This window comes from Sus scrofa, chromosome 1, assembly GCF_000003025.6.
Source record: "Sus scrofa isolate TJ Tabasco breed Duroc chromosome 1, Sscrofa11.1, whole genome shotgun sequence".
Taxonomy (NCBI): domain Eukaryota; kingdom Metazoa; phylum Chordata; class Mammalia; order Artiodactyla; family Suidae; genus Sus; species Sus scrofa.
This window is the reverse complement of record NC_010443.5, coordinates 208968240-208986839: the sequence shown is the minus strand read 5'-3', so window position 1 is coordinate 208986839 and position 18600 is coordinate 208968240. Positions and strand designations below refer to the sequence as shown.

Sequence of the window (18600 nt, the reverse complement as noted above, 5' to 3'; positions counted from 1 at the left end):
CTCTCTGGTTATTACCTGGTTATTAGCCCTTTCCTCATGTTTGTATGTATCTCTACAAGTTACACAGGAGACATAAAAGTGGATGGTACTGAACCCAGCCGATTCTTCAAACTGTTTGCAAATCTGATAAGATTTAATTGGAGAATATTGTTGTGATTAATTAACCCAATTTCTTGTCTTTTTTTTTTTTTTTTTTTTTAATTCTCTTTTGAGTATTCGGTCTCTGCCCAAGTGATTCGCCGTGTTCCCAAATCACTGCCGGCTTGCTTTAGCTTTCCTAGATCTTAATTTTCTCCCAAGCTATTTGTTTAAGACAAGCCTATTTCAGCCTCAAGACTTTTACACATGTTCCCTCTGCCTGAAACACTCTTAACTCTTAGCACAGTTAACTGCTATTCATCTTTGGAACGCAACTGAAAAATTACATCTTCAAGGAATATTTTCCTTATCACCAGTAATGCCTGGTGATTTCTACCTGCTGGAACATTCCCACAGGCTTAACCCATACCCGGGGAGATTTCTAGGAAGTACATGTAACTCTTCATGAGAGTGAGAATAACACTGAACCCAACTCTATTTTTTAAAATAAGTTAATTATTTGAAAAATTATTTTTAATTACTATCAGCAACATACTGTTTGTAACACACCTCAAAACAAATTAACATACACCAGGGAGTCACTACATACAAAACACAATTTTGGATCTTTGCCTAGAGCTCCTTACAGTATTAATAAGGAAAAAGAGTAAATGGCATGAATTCTGATTTCATATGTTTAACCATCTATTGAAGACTTTTTCACCTTGTGGGTTGCGGGGGAGAAAATAATGATTACATGTTTGGTGATCCTTGCTGTGCCAGGAAAGAAAGAAATATTTATGTGAGTCTCCACAACCATTTTTTGTGGTAGATTTAAAGTATCTGGGTGAAAATTCCTTGACACGCCTCTCCTTGAGCAGTGGGGTCGGTCCTCTGAACTTGAATCTGGGCATTGTGACTACTTTGACCAATAAAATAGCACAGAAGTGACACTGTGCCAGTTTCCAGTTCTAGACCTTAAAAAGCAGGCAGTTTCTTCGTTCTGTTCAGATAGCCAGAGCCTGTCACATTGCAGAGGTGATCAGTTACACACTCTAGATGACAGCCCCAGCTGAGCCCAGCCTTCTAGTTCTTTCCTCCAAGGAGGCAGACATGGAATGGAGTCATCTTGGACTCACTAGACCAGCCCAACCCCCACCCAAATACCACCAGCAACCACCATTGATACCAGGTGGAACAAAAGAATTATTTAGCTGAGCCCCACCCAAATTCCTGAACTACACAATTGTGAGATACAATAAAGTAGCTGCGGCTTCTAGGCAATAAGATGGTGGTAAGCTGTTACATAGAAATTAATAACCAGAACATCCTTCTAGCATACTTTTTTCTGTGTTATGTTTTCCCTTTTCTCACAGTGTTTATATTTCTTGTTGCAATGATCCCATACCTCTAAAGAAAACAACTTTTTCTTTGTTCTCAGAATCCTCCTTAATGCAAAGAGTGAAAGAGAAGTTTAATTGACAATGAGACCATCCATGATTTATTAGCAAGGCACAAAATATTAAAAAAACAAAAAACTTGTTTCTATAGGATGGGGGATAGGATTTATAGTAAAAGGTACCCAATTGTAGAGGAGCATTCACTTTCACTGTAACAGCCTTCACCTTGCTATTTTTTTCTTGCTAGTATTGGACTAAATATAACCTTCTTAAACATGCATGGTGTTCATTATATACAATGAGAGTAATTTTTGGTGCCACATATTTTCAGAATTTGATGTGTAGCATAGGGTGGAAAGCTTAGCTGGTCCCTCTCTGATTCACATATTCTTCCTCCCTTCCATCTCCTTTTGCCCTCACATTTTGCCCTCACATTTTGCTATGATAATCAAGGGATTCTCAAATGTGGCTCACGATCTACTAGCACCAAAATCACTATAAAACTTGCAAAGAAGCACATTTCCTGGTGCTATAAACCTTATGAATTCAAATTACGGGGACGAAGGCTCAGTAGTCTACATTTAAAACAAGATCCTAGATGATCATATGTGTGAATTACTACCTTTGGGAGCTTTTTGCTGCCTTTTGCTCTTACAGTCCCCCTCCCCCATTATGGCATTTCAGCACGATTCTTTTAATATTGTGCAACAGCCTTAACCTGCTATGGTTTCTAATTTATATCTTCTTTCCTCTCTTCCTGGATCCTTTTCTGTGTTCTGACATTTTAGGACAACTTTGCTCTTATTGCTTGGCTGACTTATCAAAGAGTTCTAAGTATAATCTTTACATCCATAGGTTTCTTTTTTGTTTATTACCTATTTGTTTTTCTTACAGGTTTGAGATGTTTCTCTCTCAAAGACATTATTAGGGCAGCCATCTGTAAAACATAAAGTGGGAAACCTCTTCTTCTGCTTTTCAGGTAACTAATTGTAGAAACATTTGCTGTAGCCTTAGATTAGCCACATTATTCTTGATTCCCATTGTTTCAGGGAGCTGGAAAAAGAGCTGCCTGACATGATTTTGCCCTTCCTCTGAAGATTTTGCTATTTCTATTATCCGTCTTGCAGAAGACACCTGTGTCTTTTTCACACAATCTGGTAAATATTATAATATTTAAGCATCACAAGGGCATTGATGCATCACTGAACCTGGGACCAGCCAATCAAGACTCACGAGGAGCGGATTTTAGGAAACAAAGATGATGTGTCCTGAGCCACCTGAAAAAATACATGCAGGAACTCAGGTTACATCTGGAATTCATTCGGTGTTTTCTCTGTCCCTTCCTGAGCAGTTTTCTCACCACCCTCCCCATGAAAATGAGGCGTTCTGGGTGAGTTCTTGCACACGCCCTGGCTCAGTTTCTCAAGGAGCAGGTATCCATCACTGCCATAGTTCAAAGCAGGGCCTTGAGTGGTAAGGTGGGAGGTGGGGTCTCTCACAGCAGTAGGGGAAGAAGGGAGGAGCCCACTGGGCCACTGGGATTCTTGAACTCCCAGGTAATGCAGAGAATGCCATGATTTATGAAGTGTACTGCGCTAAGCTACAGTAAAATTGTGTGGTACCATTTAGGGCATGCCGTATTTCTCCAAACATAGTGATTTCATTTCAACCTTAACAGTTACTCTGCAGCCTATAAAATATTTACATTGCTTTTCTAAACATATACATTATTTACTGTACAGGCTATAAAATATTTATGTGGATTTTGCTAAAGATACTGTGTATGGTACATTATTTTTATTCACATTTCCCCTTCCTGGAACAGGCATTCAGTGAATTGGGATGTTTCTGAAATCAAGGAGAGTGGCAGTAAAGAAGGGAACACAACGGAAGAGAGAAAAGAGATGGTATCTTTGTCCTTGCTGGCCCTCTTTTCACCTGCCTGCATGCTATTGATCTGTGTTGGCTGAGAGATCAAGAAACCAAGAGGAGGCGAGGGCTGGACTACCAGGTATCAGGTGCTTTGCATTTAATATGAAGGACTGAAATGGAAAGCCATTATCCATCCATCCAAATTTCAAAGAGAAGAAGGACCACATGTGCACAAATACATGCACACACCTGCACATACACACTTACACAAACACACATACACATGCCCCTAAGGCATAAAACCAATCACTCATCAGCTTGACTTCCTAGAGTATAATATAGACTTTTTACTCTCCAACTTGACCAAGTAACTGCTTTCCTCTCTCTTCACTTGGTTTAGGTCCTGAGAAATTTCCCCGAGAGGAAGGAAAAAACATAAGTGGGAGAAGTGAGGTCTCTATTAAGAAAATGTGGGTTGACAAATACCACCCCCCTAATTTTTAATAAAATTGACATAACACTCCAAGTAAATAGAATTTGATTGAATTGTCCTAAAGATCAAATTTCTCAAATAGCTGTGAAACTCTTCATGTCATTTGGGATCAATACTTTGATACAGAGGCTATATCTGTGGGTTGCCAGCTATCTGCCTAAAAAGTAAAACAAACACACAAACAAACAATAAAATGTAGCCAACAATGAGAATGTTTTGTCTTCATGACAGTAATTGGGTTTGAAGTTACCCAGTTAGGATCCAGACTTGGTTCATTCTTTGGAATGCACAGTGCCATTAGTTCTCCATATTATAGAGAAAACAAGCTTCATTTGCAGAAACTCAGGATAGAGGGGGATGGGGTGGAGCTCATTAAAAACCATTTAACACTAAGCTAAATGTCAGCATACTTTGAAAGAGACCTATTAGTTAATGTACACAAGAAGTTATCAGCACTTATGATAAGCCAAAGAAACCAAACAGTGAAACCCATTAGGCGGAGCTTGTAAGAGAGCTGAGCTTTAAGAAATGTTTTAGATAAATTAGATTGGGATTGGCAAAAAAAAAAAAAAAAAAAAAGAGAGAGAAAAAAAGCCTTTACAGGGAAGGGTTTTTATTTTGAGTCCTTACCTGGAGCCAAAAATCCTGAGTTCTGACAGTCCCTAAATGATTAACTTGTCTACAATGAATTAGTGACCTCATAGAGGACAGATAAAACATAATTACATTACAACCAGAAGGCCTTTTTTTTTTTTTTTTGTCTTTTTATGGTTATAATGGATATAATAGACAAGATCCTCACTAACACACAAATAATGTTATTGCTTCCAAAGACTGTAATTCAAAACCTCCTCTCCCCAGTGGAGTCTGCTGGCATTACAGTGAAAAAGCAGGTCTGGTGCATACTTCTGATAATCTGGCTAGATCTAAGAATAATGTTTAGAATCTTTCAGAGTAATATTATTTCTCTCAAATGGACCTGTAGACAATGCAAGGCTGTGATCTCTGGCAGGAATATTCTATGATGACAATGAAGAAAGGAGACTCTTGTGATTTGACAGCCAGTTGATAGAGACGAGGATAAGGAAATTTAGTGGTCTACTCCCAGAACAGTCCAGAGTGAATTATCACTCCATATCAAAGGAATATCTATAGAGAGGCCCAACACTTTATGAAAGGATAGCTATGGAGACTATAGTTATATGCCATGTTATGCTATCATAATAACATTTTTAGATGTCAAATAGTGAAAATGGGTATGATTACCAGCTACCATTAATGAAGGAAAAAAAATCAGTGATACTTATGCACATGTCAAATTTTAATCAATTTAGACATTTGTGAAGTCTCTATTATTAACTAATTGAAAACCCTGCCTTTGGGTATTGAATGATTTGACCTCATATAAAGTTTTTGGATAAAAGCCAACTAAATGCCAGAGAATGTATTTAAAGCTGATAATTTTGGTTTTAGTGTACTTAATCTTAAATTATTCTTTCTGCTAATAATTACATAGCAGAATATGTTTAGTCTAGTAAGGCTACTTCTAGTCCATAGAAACAAAAATACATCGTTGACATCAGGAAGACTCCAAATGATTTTGCATCTCAATAGCAGGAAGTTAATCACTGAGCTCATTCAGAAGTCAAATAAACTTATTAGATGAGAGTTAAAGGAAGGGGAACCAAACAAAAAGTAACAATTTTTTATTTTTTTCATTTTATGTTTCAATTTTTAGAAGACTTTCAATGAAGCTCTTGTAGCTAAATAATATAATAATAGTGGAATATTTTAGGAATATTGCAGAACACTTTGCAGAACACTGTTCTACAAGGTCTATAGTTATATATTTATTTACTCTTCACAATAATCCTATGAAGCAGGTATTATTGTGGTACCCATTTCATAGATAAAGAAACTGAATCTTAAAGTTTATAACTTGTCCAATATCATATGTCAAATAAATGGGAGGAGCATCAAGATGTGAACACTGGCACACCATACTGCTTCTCGGTTTGAGCCAAGTGCCCTGATGAAGCAGCTCTCAGACACCCTGATATCAAACCTTCTGTTTACCAAAAATAAATAGCTAGGAAATCAGAAAATGCTTTAATTTTGAAGTCCCACTATATTATAAAGGGAAATACTACAAGATATGAATATCAAAACATTTAGAAAAGAGTGAAGAAGCAAAAAGGGGGTATGTGTATGGTGTGGAAAGATATGGAGGGAGGTATGTAGGGAAGGAAATAAGAGAGACAATATAAAAAACTGTAAAAACAACACCTCCTTCTACTTCATGGGAATCATATGCAAAGTATATTATCCTGAGAAGACAATTCAAAAAAAAAGAAAAAGAAAAAGAAAATTAAGAGGTGAATTATGCTTGTTTGTTCTAAGTCTTGACTATTGGTGGGATGGCTTCTTTTCTCCCCAGGAGCCCATTACAATGCCCACAGTAGAGTAATATCACTTTGGTATCCACAGATCAATGTCTGGTTTCTTCTGGCCATGTCCATGGCATATAGAAGTTCCTGGGCCAGGGATTGAACCTGTGCCACAGCAATGACAATGCTGGATCCTTAACCCCCTGAGCCACATGGAAACTCCAACCTTTAGTTTCTTGTCATTTGATATTGAACACCTGTCTGTTGGGGAACAGTTTGTGAGTGACTACTCCATGTACCACATTATAAAGCAGTTAAGACAATATATTTGGACGAAGTTTGCCTTAGTTCAAAATAAAGGTTGTTTTGTGGACTATTGGAGAAATTACTAGATTTATTGTAAGGATGGCTGAGTTTAAATTTTGGCTTTCCACTGATTATATCTTTGATTTTCTGAAAGATTTATAAACATTTCTCCAGCTTTCTTTCTAAAGTATTTTTTAAAATTTATAATGAATGATTGGTTTTTATATCATTACATATTTTAAGTGTGAGCATGGAAAATTAGTGAAATGAGCATTTGCTTCCATTTATTAAATGTTAAAGAGGTGTCATGATTTTTTTCTCTCATCCAAGAGTGCTATTCAATAATCGTACATACAATGACTGCACAGTTTCAGTCCACAAACCCCCATTACTACATTATCTGCCTAATGTGTACTAAATGTTTGTAGGACATCAAAAAGAAGAAAAAATAAATACCATACAACAAAGCTATGGTTCATTAAACATGTCATATCACTTTAAAAGCTAATACTTTATAGTATGTTTAAACAAAATGTAGACCTAGTTAAAATCACCAAAATTACTCTATTCCAAGGGCAGTGGATTTTAGATCTGTTTCTGTAATAATTTGAAGGCCAGATCACCTATTATTGGTGCTTTAAATTAAGCCTGGTTTGGCTTCAAGGAACAGAAATCTTTTAGTTCTGTGCCAAGGAAAAGGGGAAAGTCTATGGTAAGGCAAGCTTCCAAACATATGAATCAAGGAAGGGTTGGCTCTTCTGCAAACTGGGGCTGGGTAGATGTGAGAAACAGAGTCAGTTCTGGGTATCCCAAGGGTCACAAATGTCCTTACTTCATCTTTCAGGGTATGTAGTCTTTATCTTAGCTCTAGTTATCTTGATACTGTCTGTCCACTCTTTCACTAGATTGGCTTTCATTGCTTACGCATGGTCCAACATGATCTCAAGATTCTTTAAACTTACAGGTCCAATATTCCCATTTGCCCACTGTAGCCCTGATTCTCAGTGGAGGAAGCATGTCCATTCCAGATGGAGCATGCATATCTGAATCTTCAGTTATGGAGAGGAAGGGCATGAGCAATCTAAATATCCATCTTTCATATTTCAATATAAACTTTATATCTGGAAAAGTTAAAACCCAACCAGTGTTTGATTATGCAAGTTGTGGAAACCAAAGCACCATAAAATTTTTCTGGGGAATGAGAAAAAAATTTCAAAATTTAGAGACACACTTGACTGAAGCCTCTGTCTCTGTGTCTTTTGGTCCAAACTCATGAGAGGGTGAAAGTTGGCTGACTGATTTCTAAGAAGCCAATGAATTCACTGGCTGGGACATTTTTCACTTCTGATCTCTTTTATTGTAACTAGAATAAAGGAACTCATGGAACAAACTTGACCTCTCCTCTCAGCAGGGCATATAGGTGGTGTCATTCCCAGCAAAGAGCATTGTGGTTGGATAGTTTCTATCCCAAACCTGTTAACTCTGCAGCTGCGGTGACTGAGTTTATGAAGGGATAAATTTTAGATTCAGATTTAAGAGAGGGCCTTAATTTAAATAAATCAAGAATTGAGAAGAGAGTATTCTGGGTAGGAGATATTTCAAAAGCAAAGTCCAAAATGGAGTTCATACAGTATGTGTTGAAGGTAATAGATATGCTAATAGGTTTAGGGCAGATTAGTTCTGGAGGTAGGGCTTGAGGCAGTTTTGCAAGCAAAATCGCAGATGCAATTACTCTCAGGACCACGACCCCTGCTGCCAGTGAACATTTCTGTCAGAAAAGGATTCTTGGCTGAAAGCTACCAAGTTTGCAAAATATATTTACCATTAGGAAGGGGTAGCTGGAGCATGCTAGAAAGGAAGATGCTACTGGTCTATTCAGGCTCTCAGCATATTTTCTTCCAAATGTGGTTTTCCAGTTTGAAATGGAGAGTAGATTTTTACACATCCCTAAAATGTTGGGATTCATGTCTTTAAGGTTTCACTCACACACAGAAAAAAATGTTCTTAGATAGGCCTTTCCTTTCTTCCTTTTTTCCAAATAACTTTTGCTGGGAACCAAGAAGGGCAAAGAGAGCCTCTTAAAGGGGTGTATTTGTGTGTGTTTGGAGGAGAGAGACGGGAGGATGGACGGAGGCTGTGGAGGGCAATCAAGCTTACCTCTGCTTTATAATTTTACCTCCCAGGCCCATTGCATGTAACCTCTTCCTGATATATCTTAGACATGGGGCAAAGAAAGATGGCAGGAAGGACTAGAGAAGAAATTATTAACTTTAGTAAAGTGGGATGGTTCAAAAAAACCACTGCCCTTTTCTAAGGGAAGAGAATGTTTGGCCAAATTCCTTCCTTCCTTCCTTCCTTCCCTCCCTCCCTCTCTCTCTCTCTTTCTTTTTCTTTCTTTCTTTCTTTTTCTTTCTTTCTTTCTTTCTTTCTTTCTTTCTTTCTTTCTTTCTTTCTTTCTTTCTTTCTTTCTTTCTTTCTTTCTTTCTCTCTTTCTCTTTTCTCTCTTTTCTCTTTCTCTCTCTCTCTTTTCTTCCTTCCTTTCTTCTTTCTTCCTTTCTTTCTTTCTCTCTCTCTTCTTTTTAAGACTGACACCCTTGTATGAAATGTGCAGGCTACACTACTGCAGGTGACCCAGATAGGATTCTGAGCAGTATTGTTATGGTTCTTGTTCATTTCTTCTGTTCATTGGAGAGCTGGAGGATCTTTATACCACATGAATTTGTAATGAGGTTGGATTTTCTCAGCCCAGGCCTGCCCAGGCAGCTTCTGGTATGACTCTTTTCATTTCTCTCTCTCCATTTGCCTTCCTGGCCCTGTTGTCAGTTTATTTTGCCTTAGGGCTGAGTAGGGCCTCTCCCTTCCTGTTAGTGCTCTGTCACTGCTCAGTCAGCAAGTTACCCCTCACTCTCCATTTCTAGGCAGTTTCTCCTCTGTCCCTGTTTTCAGGCACACAGAATTGTCCAAGAGGGTCCCATCTGCCTTCTAGGATCACCTATTCCTTACTCCGCAGGCTTGAGGAAGAGTTTCTTTTTGCTTTTCAAACTTTCCTTGAGGCTGTGGGGAACCAGACTCAGGACGCCTCTGTGAGGAAGAGGCTCACACAGGCCAGAAGTTATTGGCTTGGTGAAAGCTGTTACTTTGTTTTAAGAACCGGCCTGAGTCTGTTATTGTTGCGTACCCCAGAGGCTAATCACTCAGAGGGGGTGTGATCCTGTCCAGTGTGAGAAGGAACACTGCAGAGCAGAGCCTTTGTGTCCTTTCTGCTTGGCCCTCCCAATGCAGCCCTGCTCTCCTGCCTGGACCTTCCCAGCAGCCCTGCTCACCCCGACTGAGGCCAAGCAAAACCTTCACCCCAGAACTCACAGAGGTAGAAGGGCGAGGGGACTTGCAATTGTCACGTCCCTTTATCAGGTTGTCCTCAAAACATAATAGTATTAGCAATTGAACTCAGTTTCTTTTCTCTGTATATTCATGAAAGTCTTGCTGTTTCTGATTTTTAAGACTTTTTTTTCATTCCTCTATTGTGAAATACAATGCATATTTAGAAAAAGTACATAAAACATATTGGTTCATGTTAATGAAATATTATAAACTTACATACCTACCACTTTATTATTTGAAATGCTACTTTTTTTTTTTTTTCCAGGCTGAATAAAAAGTCCTTTAAAACTTGGTCCCTTTTGACTTATGGAAAATAATTAGGAAAGTATAAGTGAAAATATGGATTTGGCTTTTAATATCTCAATGGTGCAATTGTTATTTTATGTTCATATATTTTGCTGAGCAATCGACTCAATTATTTGCCTGTAGAGCAACCACTTCATGGTTATATGAGAGGAATTTTTTATTCTAGGTGACCTCCCCTTATTAAATGCCTATACTTTATTTAGTACTTTCTCCATCTCTGTAAGGCTTAACCCAAGAAAAGAAAATTGATCCGCATATCAGGGTGGGTAAAACACAATGCTTTATACTTAGAAAGGAAACCGCAGCAAAATTTAATCATTTATCTCATTCTCATGACTAATTCTACAGAGCTGACTCAAGTGAAATCTTTTCATATTTATAAATATTTACTGTATGCCTACTGTGTGCTAGGCATTGTAGTAGATGTTTGAGCCATAAAGAAACCAAGATCCTTACTCTTATGGAGCTTACCTAATAACAGTCAGGAAAAAGGTTGTAACAATAAACGTGGTATATAGGTAACTTATACAGTATGATAGAAGGTGATGAGTGCTATTGAAAAAGAAAACACAAAGTAGGGTCACAGAATTTGGAGCACATGGTGGGGGTGGGTAAGATGAATGCTGTATTCAGTAGGATTGTCAGCACAAGTCTTTTTGAAAAGGTAAGGTGTGATCAAAGACTAGAAGAATGTGAGGGAGTTAGCTATCCACGTATCTGGGGCAGAATATTCCAGAATGTTAAAGAGTTGAGCAAAGGCCTTATGATGGTACCATGCTAAGTATGTCTGAGAAAGAGCAAAAAGGCCAGAGCAGAGCATCTGGAGCAGAGTCAGTGAGGAACGGAGGGGTTGGAGGTAAGGATGGACGTCTGGGGAGCAGTTCATATAGGGCCCTATGGGTGTCTGTAGGGACTTTGGCTTTTACTCCAGGTGACTGAGCCTTTGCAGGATTTTGAGCAAAGGAAGGCATTTTGTGATTCACTTTTTAAAATGGTTTGCCAGTTATTGAGCTATTGACTCTCAACTCTAAACTCATTCTTCCTACATATGGCCTCATGATGCTGGGCCTGGGCCTCTGTGTACCCCGTTTCTGCTTTGCCGGTTGTCCACCTTTAGACTCTGTCAACAGGCAGTAGTAGAGGAGGGCTGCCAGAGTGGAGGGGGAGGAAGGGACTCTCTCCTTTCTGTCTGCCTCCTATCAGCTCCCTCTCTGCTGCTATGCTTCTTCAACCAGTGGTCTCTTCCTATAAGGGAAGGCTGTAGCTTTTCCATCTCTCATAGAACTAGCTCCTCACACTATTAGAAGCACCGCACTGCCAGTCAGCACCTCTCTTTCAAGGCCTGAGCCACTAAATATTAATATCTCCAATCCTGGTGTTCCCATTTTGGCTCAGCGGTAATGAACACCAACTAGTATTCATGAGGATGAGGGTTTGATCCCTGGCCTCACTCAGTGTATTAAGGATCCAGGGTTGCCATGAGCTATGGTGTAGGTCACAGATGCAGCTCAGATCCCAAGTCGCTGTGGTTGCAGTGAAGGCCAGTGGCAACAGCTCTGATTTGACCCCTAGCCTGGGAACTTCCATATGCCATGGGTGTGGCCCTAAAAACAAGATAATTAAAAATTTTTTCATCTCCTTCCTTTGTTCCCCAGCCACAGTTGCTGCTTCCTGCCCATTCTCTGTCCATTACACCACTTCTTGCTTTTTTTCAGTCGCTCAGTTAACAACTTTATATCCAGTGAACAATCATTTATATTACATTCTGTCTGTTAACATAAATGGTGTGATTTCCAGGATTTTCAGGTTGGGCAAATAGAAGAATAGATTTGCTATCAACCAAGTGAGGAAAGTTGTAGCTAGAGCGGATTTAAGGAGAAATATAAAAAAAAAAAAATCCAGCTTGGGACATGTAACTTAGACAAAGAGAGATGTCAGCTAGGCAGGTAGATATTAGCACAGAGCTAATTTTCATTCTTTTCTCTATGTCCCCTAGGCCATGACCATGGCTTTTGCCCTACTAGGAATGTTCATTCAATGATTTATGTTCTTGAAGTTAAGTTAATTTTATGTATTTAAACATTCATATAAGAACACAGATTTGGGATTAGACAGAACTAGATTTGAATCCTGGCTTTTTGGGGGAAGTGACCTTAAATAAGACATGTGACCTCTCTAAGATACAATTTCATCAATCATAAGGGTAGTAATACTAAAGTATTACTTAACAGTAATTGAAAAGTGAAAATAAAAAGATAATGTGGCAAGCACCTTTGAGAGTAAAACATCCTCCTCAGTTTCCTTCTCTGCCAAAAAAGGCTTCTTTTAGAACTCCATCAGAACAAGACATGCACATCATGCACCACAATGCGCTCTATACAACAGGCCTTCAAAAAATCTGAGTTTCCCTCTTGGCATAGCATATTTCATCTTATCCTCTTAGCAGCTCTCTCCCTTACAAATTTAACAGCATTTTTCTAAATCTATTCAGTATAGCATCAATTCCAGAGAATGTTAATAGGAGTTAGTGTAATAAAGTCATAAATACAAACTTAAATAAGAGTAATCAGTATGTTCAACTTACAGATTATGACAAACCTGTATAAAAGTGTATTTTTATTCCTCATCCTCCCTACATTTTTTTACGTGTGCGAGTAATCCTTTTCTGGCTGTGAACTGACTACTTTGACAGGCTGATGACTTGCCTGCTCATTCTTAGTAACAGGCAGTGTCACTGTCATTTTAAGAAATACGTTTACCTTAATTCAGATGTTAGAATGGCCAGGTCTAAAGAGGTGGCAGCCAGCTCTGTGTCATGTTTCGTCTGTAGCTGTAGGCATTACTGCCCTTCTTGCCCTTTATCCTTCTTGCTCAGTATCCTTCATCCCCATTTAGCAAGATGATCTTGAAAGGTCCCAGAAAATGACAGTGTATTTTCCAAGGCACTACTCTGCTTTCCAAAGTTGAGTCAGAGGAACTCATTTCTTAAATGTCTATGATTAAATCCCATTAGGCACCTCTCCTTTATCAGAAAGTAGATGCCTAGAATTCCTACTACCAGGGAGCATTGTCTTAGGTGTCAAGGAGGAGGTTTAAGTTGCTTCCAGGTAGAAATATTTATGAGGCAGTATAGCATTCTAATTAAGGACATAACCTCTGTACCCCCAAACCTAGCTCTCCTTCTTGCCAACTGTGACTTTGAACAAGCTACTTAACCTCTCTGAGTCTGTTTTCCATCTCCAAAATTGGGACGTGAATGGTGATGGATGAGGATTCAAGGAGCTGGCCCACGTAAAACACTCAAACTAGGGGCTGATAAGTTACAGACACTAGGTGTCAGCTGGTAATATTACAGAATTTACAATTTTGTTAGAAGAAAAAAGTAATCGCATAGCTAGTGCTAAGCTGCATATTATTGCTGAACTGTGAAACAAGAGTTGAAAAAAATCATAGTATGGGTCACAGAAGTCAAGAGAGCTATTACAGAAGAGGAAAGAATGGATCTGAGCCTTAGATAATGGAGAGGAAATTTATGCTACTTCTGCTTTTATTATTTTGCTGTTGTTTTTGGAATGAGGCAAGGAGAGTCAGAGATTATGGCAGTATAAGAAGGGGAAATATTGAGAAAGAGACAGTAAATTTATGTTTCTACTTTTCTTGGAGGTCCCTATTATTACCTTCTGATGGAAAACTGGCTTCAGACTATGGCTGGGTGGATAGGATGTTACCTTATTATAGTTTTTTAGAGTTTTTTGTTCATTTCCTTAAGTTAAATTTTTGATTTTTTTTTTTTTACAAAGAAGATAAGCATAACTTCTCTTTTGCTGACATTTATACCACTAACATTATTATGTAATGTAGCTTTTAAAATAATTTCAATTTGGATCAAGTTCATATTTTCTTTGAGCTGTTAGTCTCCAAAACCAGAACTGCAGTATGAATTGGCACATAATTTTAGAGGCTGTCAAAAAATGCAAAAGAAAGAATCAGATATTTAATATGCAATATCCACTAAAGATTACTGTAATTATTTCTTTTTTTTTTAAAAGAGATGACTAGAAACTTGGATGAAACATTTTTCAGTGCAAATGATCAATGAGATAAACAGAAATTATTTATTGAAGAGGAACATTGCTTATCACTCATCTGAGAAATGAGGGGAAACATTACAGTTTTGTGGATTTACTTCTCCTGTAATTCACTGTGTTTTTAAAATGAGCAGCTTGGCAACATAGAAATTTAGACTCGCATTTCTATCTATAAATCACCAGTTTGTCCCTTATGTTGACAGTTTCTGTACAAAATCGGAGGATTTCAAAGTGTTCCAGCAACAAAATGTAAGAAATTGCAGAACACATAAATTTCAAGTGTTTTCTACCTACGTCAGCAACATCATTTTAGCAAAATACAGACAGGATATTCAAGTGCCAAGATGGAACATAAAGTAGAATAAGGTAAAGAGAAAAACAGAATTCAAAATTCCGGGTGTTCTTGGATAACCGAATTATTAAGAGATGTCATTCTGGCTTAGTAAGCTTGCTTATTAGTTACCCAAGTAAAGCAAGTTAAGTTGGAAATATAAAGGGAAAACGTGCCAAGTTCAAAGTCAAGAATCAGACCAAAAAAAGTACTATTTTGAGCAAATGTTAAATCTTTCATCTGTCAACTACTAAAGAGTTTTTAAGGATATGGGCCACTCTGTGAATCATTAAGGAGAAAAACAAGATGAATAAACTTAGATTCTACCCTCAAGCACCTTATAACTCAGTAGTTTTGTGTTTAGAAACATTAAAACAACTTTTTAATAATGCAATATTCAAACAAAGATGGAGATTATATAATAGGAAACAATGGGACCAGCAGCCTAACCATCCCCACTATCTAAGAAGAAATATTCATCATTTTCTTCACAAATTTAACAGTAATATCTGTTAAGTACTTGGTAACCCTTAAAAGGAGTAAGCCAACTTTTTCATGAATAGCCTATTCACATGCAGGGATCTGGACCTTTATACTGACGTTTCCCATTTCTAATTATTTTTTTATAAGTGATACAAAAGAGGGAGTCAGTGAGAAAGGAAAAGAACTTTTAAAATCAACTCCTGAAAAATGACATGGTTTCACTTCTCCTCTTCCATTTAGTTTAAGTTCCCTGGCTATTGCCTTTATATTGTACTTATTTGTAATGATCAGTGAAATTGATGAAGAGCAGAAATAGTCAATTTAATAGATTTGCTTAATATTTTGCTCTTGAGCTAATGTTCCTCCAAATTAGATAGGTTTAAATGATAATGTCTTCCTTTACAACTGCTTCAAATTCTAAAAATCCTTGTACCTAGATTAAGGACATTGAAAGGAAATGTAACAGAGGAACAGGCTCTTATAGAGAGTAATATTGTAATGCATTGTTATTGCTTTATTGATTGAAATTGATCTTTTCTTCATTTTCATAGGTGCTCTCATTGTGACAGCAATTGTGAAAACTGCAAAATATCTCCTACTCAGCCAATTTCTCTATTTTCACAGAATCTTAGCTCTCGCTAGAAAAATTGTCTTAGACCAAACATGAATTGTTTTGCAAAGTTGGTCATAATTCATTTCCCTCGCAGCGTTTCTTCCAGGCTTATTGAATTTCAGTGCTTATGGCTGGAAACATATGTACTTCTATTTTAAACATATATGTTATCTGTGATTCATATGACTAGGGATTCCTTGTTGAGAATTTTTGAACAAACTTGTCATTTCAAAGTTCATGATAAGGACAAAGGACATGAAAACCATGTCGTGGGCTTCAGAGCATGGGCAAGAGGACAACCTAATGCAGAGAAAAATCATTCCTAGGCATTATATTCAGGTGAAAATGAACTAGTTTGAGGAGGAAGGTGGAAATTTGGGTTTGTGGGCAAAAATAACAACAGTATTTCCACAGTCATTGTTTTCCCTTTGAATCCATGCTTTTCTTCTGACTCTCTGAAAAACAGCAGGGCTTTATTTATCTGCTGGCTCTGTTTGTGGCTTGCAGAGGTGTCATTGTTCTTAACCACGTCCTGTTTTCCCTGAGATGGCCTTTTAGGTTCAATGGGAGTAACCAGAGGGTCAACTTTGTTGTCTTTTATGAGGGAGAAAAACACTGTACCCTGTGTAGTTCAGGAAAACCAGAATTTGAGTGTTAACTGCTCTTGTCAGTTTGCAGTTTTGAAAATGAACTTTATTTCCCACCAACAGTCATTGCCATAAAAACTCATAGCACTTAACTGGCAGATGGCATTTCTCAAATCTAGGAGGAAGAAATTTTTTGTGATCAATGGCAGTTGGTTTTCTGTTAAGTGTAACTCAGTTCTCCATTTACCCTTCCTCTAAAGAGCGACCTGCCTCCAAAAAGTATTTAGGGAAAAGGTTTGCCTTATTTCTGCTAGACTAGCATGGCAGACTTTCTCCTTGTGTCTGTCTCGGCCGAGGGGGCACTGTGACTAACAGCCCTGTGGAGGGTTGTACCTCCAGGAGGAACTCAGAAAAACTGTGTGAATATGGGGTCGGCCTCTTGGCTCTTAAGGCTACATCCCTGAATCTCTTACCATTGCACATAATTACTTTAGACATCACAAGACGAGTGATGGTATTTAACACACCCTACGTGACACGATCATTCTCATAGTTTGGGAACAAGAACCCACACAAAGTTCAAAGCCTTTGCAATTTGTTTTTTATCCTCTCAAGGGAGCATCCAAATCTTGCTATGCTGCCTCCAGGTCTGAGGTTTCCTTCTCTAGCTTAAGAAAACTCCCTTCTGCTCCAACACACAATCTTGGTCTAACCCTCTAACTGTCTCATTCCACCCACAACACAGCACATTTTCCTGAATCTGAGTAAAGGTACCCAGAGGTACTTATCTCTCCAAGGTCCTATAAAACAGACCAAAGGGGTCCTTGGAAAATGCCCCGTCCCTGCACCTCCAAAACCAAGCCCCTTGGGTATCCTTCTACCAGTGAGTTTTAGAGATTTCTTTTATTCTTCTAAACGTCCAACAGGAACTCTTTTGACAAACTTACATTTCTCCATTAATTTTCAGATTTTTCAATCAATCCTTAAAGAGAAATTTTTGACTCACCTTCCAACCTGCAAGTTACCATATCATTATAACCAATTCCTTTCTTTTAATGTGTCCCAACTTCTCGTGTCTTCCATGAACATATAACAAAAATAAACTAAAAACGCCAAACACCTCTTAATGAATGACTTCTCACTCTGGCTCAATAAAGACCCAGCTGCTGCTTTGAAATGATTTTCCTAGTTTCTGACTGCGTGGATATGTTTATGTTTTTCTTTTTCCAGATATATTTGTAAGGGAAACTGTGAGTTTGGGCAGTTTACAACGGATTAATTCCTGTTTGCTTCATGGTGTATGAAGAGTGTTATCAAGCTTGAAATTAGAAGGCCTGGTGAAAATTCTGGCTTAATTATTTACTTTGCTGTTTGATTTTACACAGTTTTCTTAAATCCTTAGTGATTCAGTTACCTTTTGTATAAAGTGTGACTAACAGTGCTTATCACAGGGATATATTAAGGTTAAATGAAACCATTTTAATGAGAAGTTACCATAACTTCCAGGACATAATAAAGGCTCCATAAGTGAATTGGTGTCTGGACTTGCAGTATATTGATGGAAGGGTTTTGTTTTTTGTTGTTGTTGTTTTTTAACCAACCTTATGAGCAACTAAACTTTAAATGAGATTGCTAATGATTTGCAATATTGACTAGATTTTCATTTCCCCCCTAATTTGGTAATGCCCTGTTGCATTAGAGCTTTTACTCTTAAATGCTTTTTTTTCCTTTAGCATTTCATTAATACAAATTGGTGGGATACGAATCAATTAGAATTTAAAGGCAGATATTAGGTTATGATCCTTGAATTTTTATGTTTTATGTAGGGGCTATTCTAGGAACACATTATTAATTTTCCTTCTTTGCTATTTATAATGACAGGACGAGTCCCCATTTACTGAGCCAATAAATGTGACTTTGTGGTGGGATACTAGGTGCCTAATACACACTATCTCATTTAATCCTTGCTTAAACTCTCTGATATTGAGAATATGAACATCATTTTACAGATAGAGAATCTGATACTCAGAGAAATTAAATAACTTGCACATGGTTTAGCAGCTAGAAAGTGGGAAGGCTTTATCTGAATCAGTTCTATGCTGGAGGGTTCAATAACTATCCTATATGTATCTTGTTATCTTGATAATTTCCTCTGACAATACTGTCTTCACATAACTAGTGATCCTGAGGGATCACAGCCCAGCCTAGGTGACTCCAGTTCTGCGGTCAGGTATGCATGGCATCCCCAGATGGTAATCAGCTTTGCCTCTGCACT

At 37.9% G+C, this 18600-nt stretch overlaps 1 long non-coding RNA gene across 1 annotated transcript in view; it reads right to left on the bottom strand.

The window, feature by feature from the left end:
* LOC106509171 overlaps nucleotides 1-18600 on the bottom strand; it is a 258892-nt gene that overhangs the window by 186880 nt on the left and 53412 nt on the right. The gene's annotated exons all lie outside the window — the stretch shown is intronic.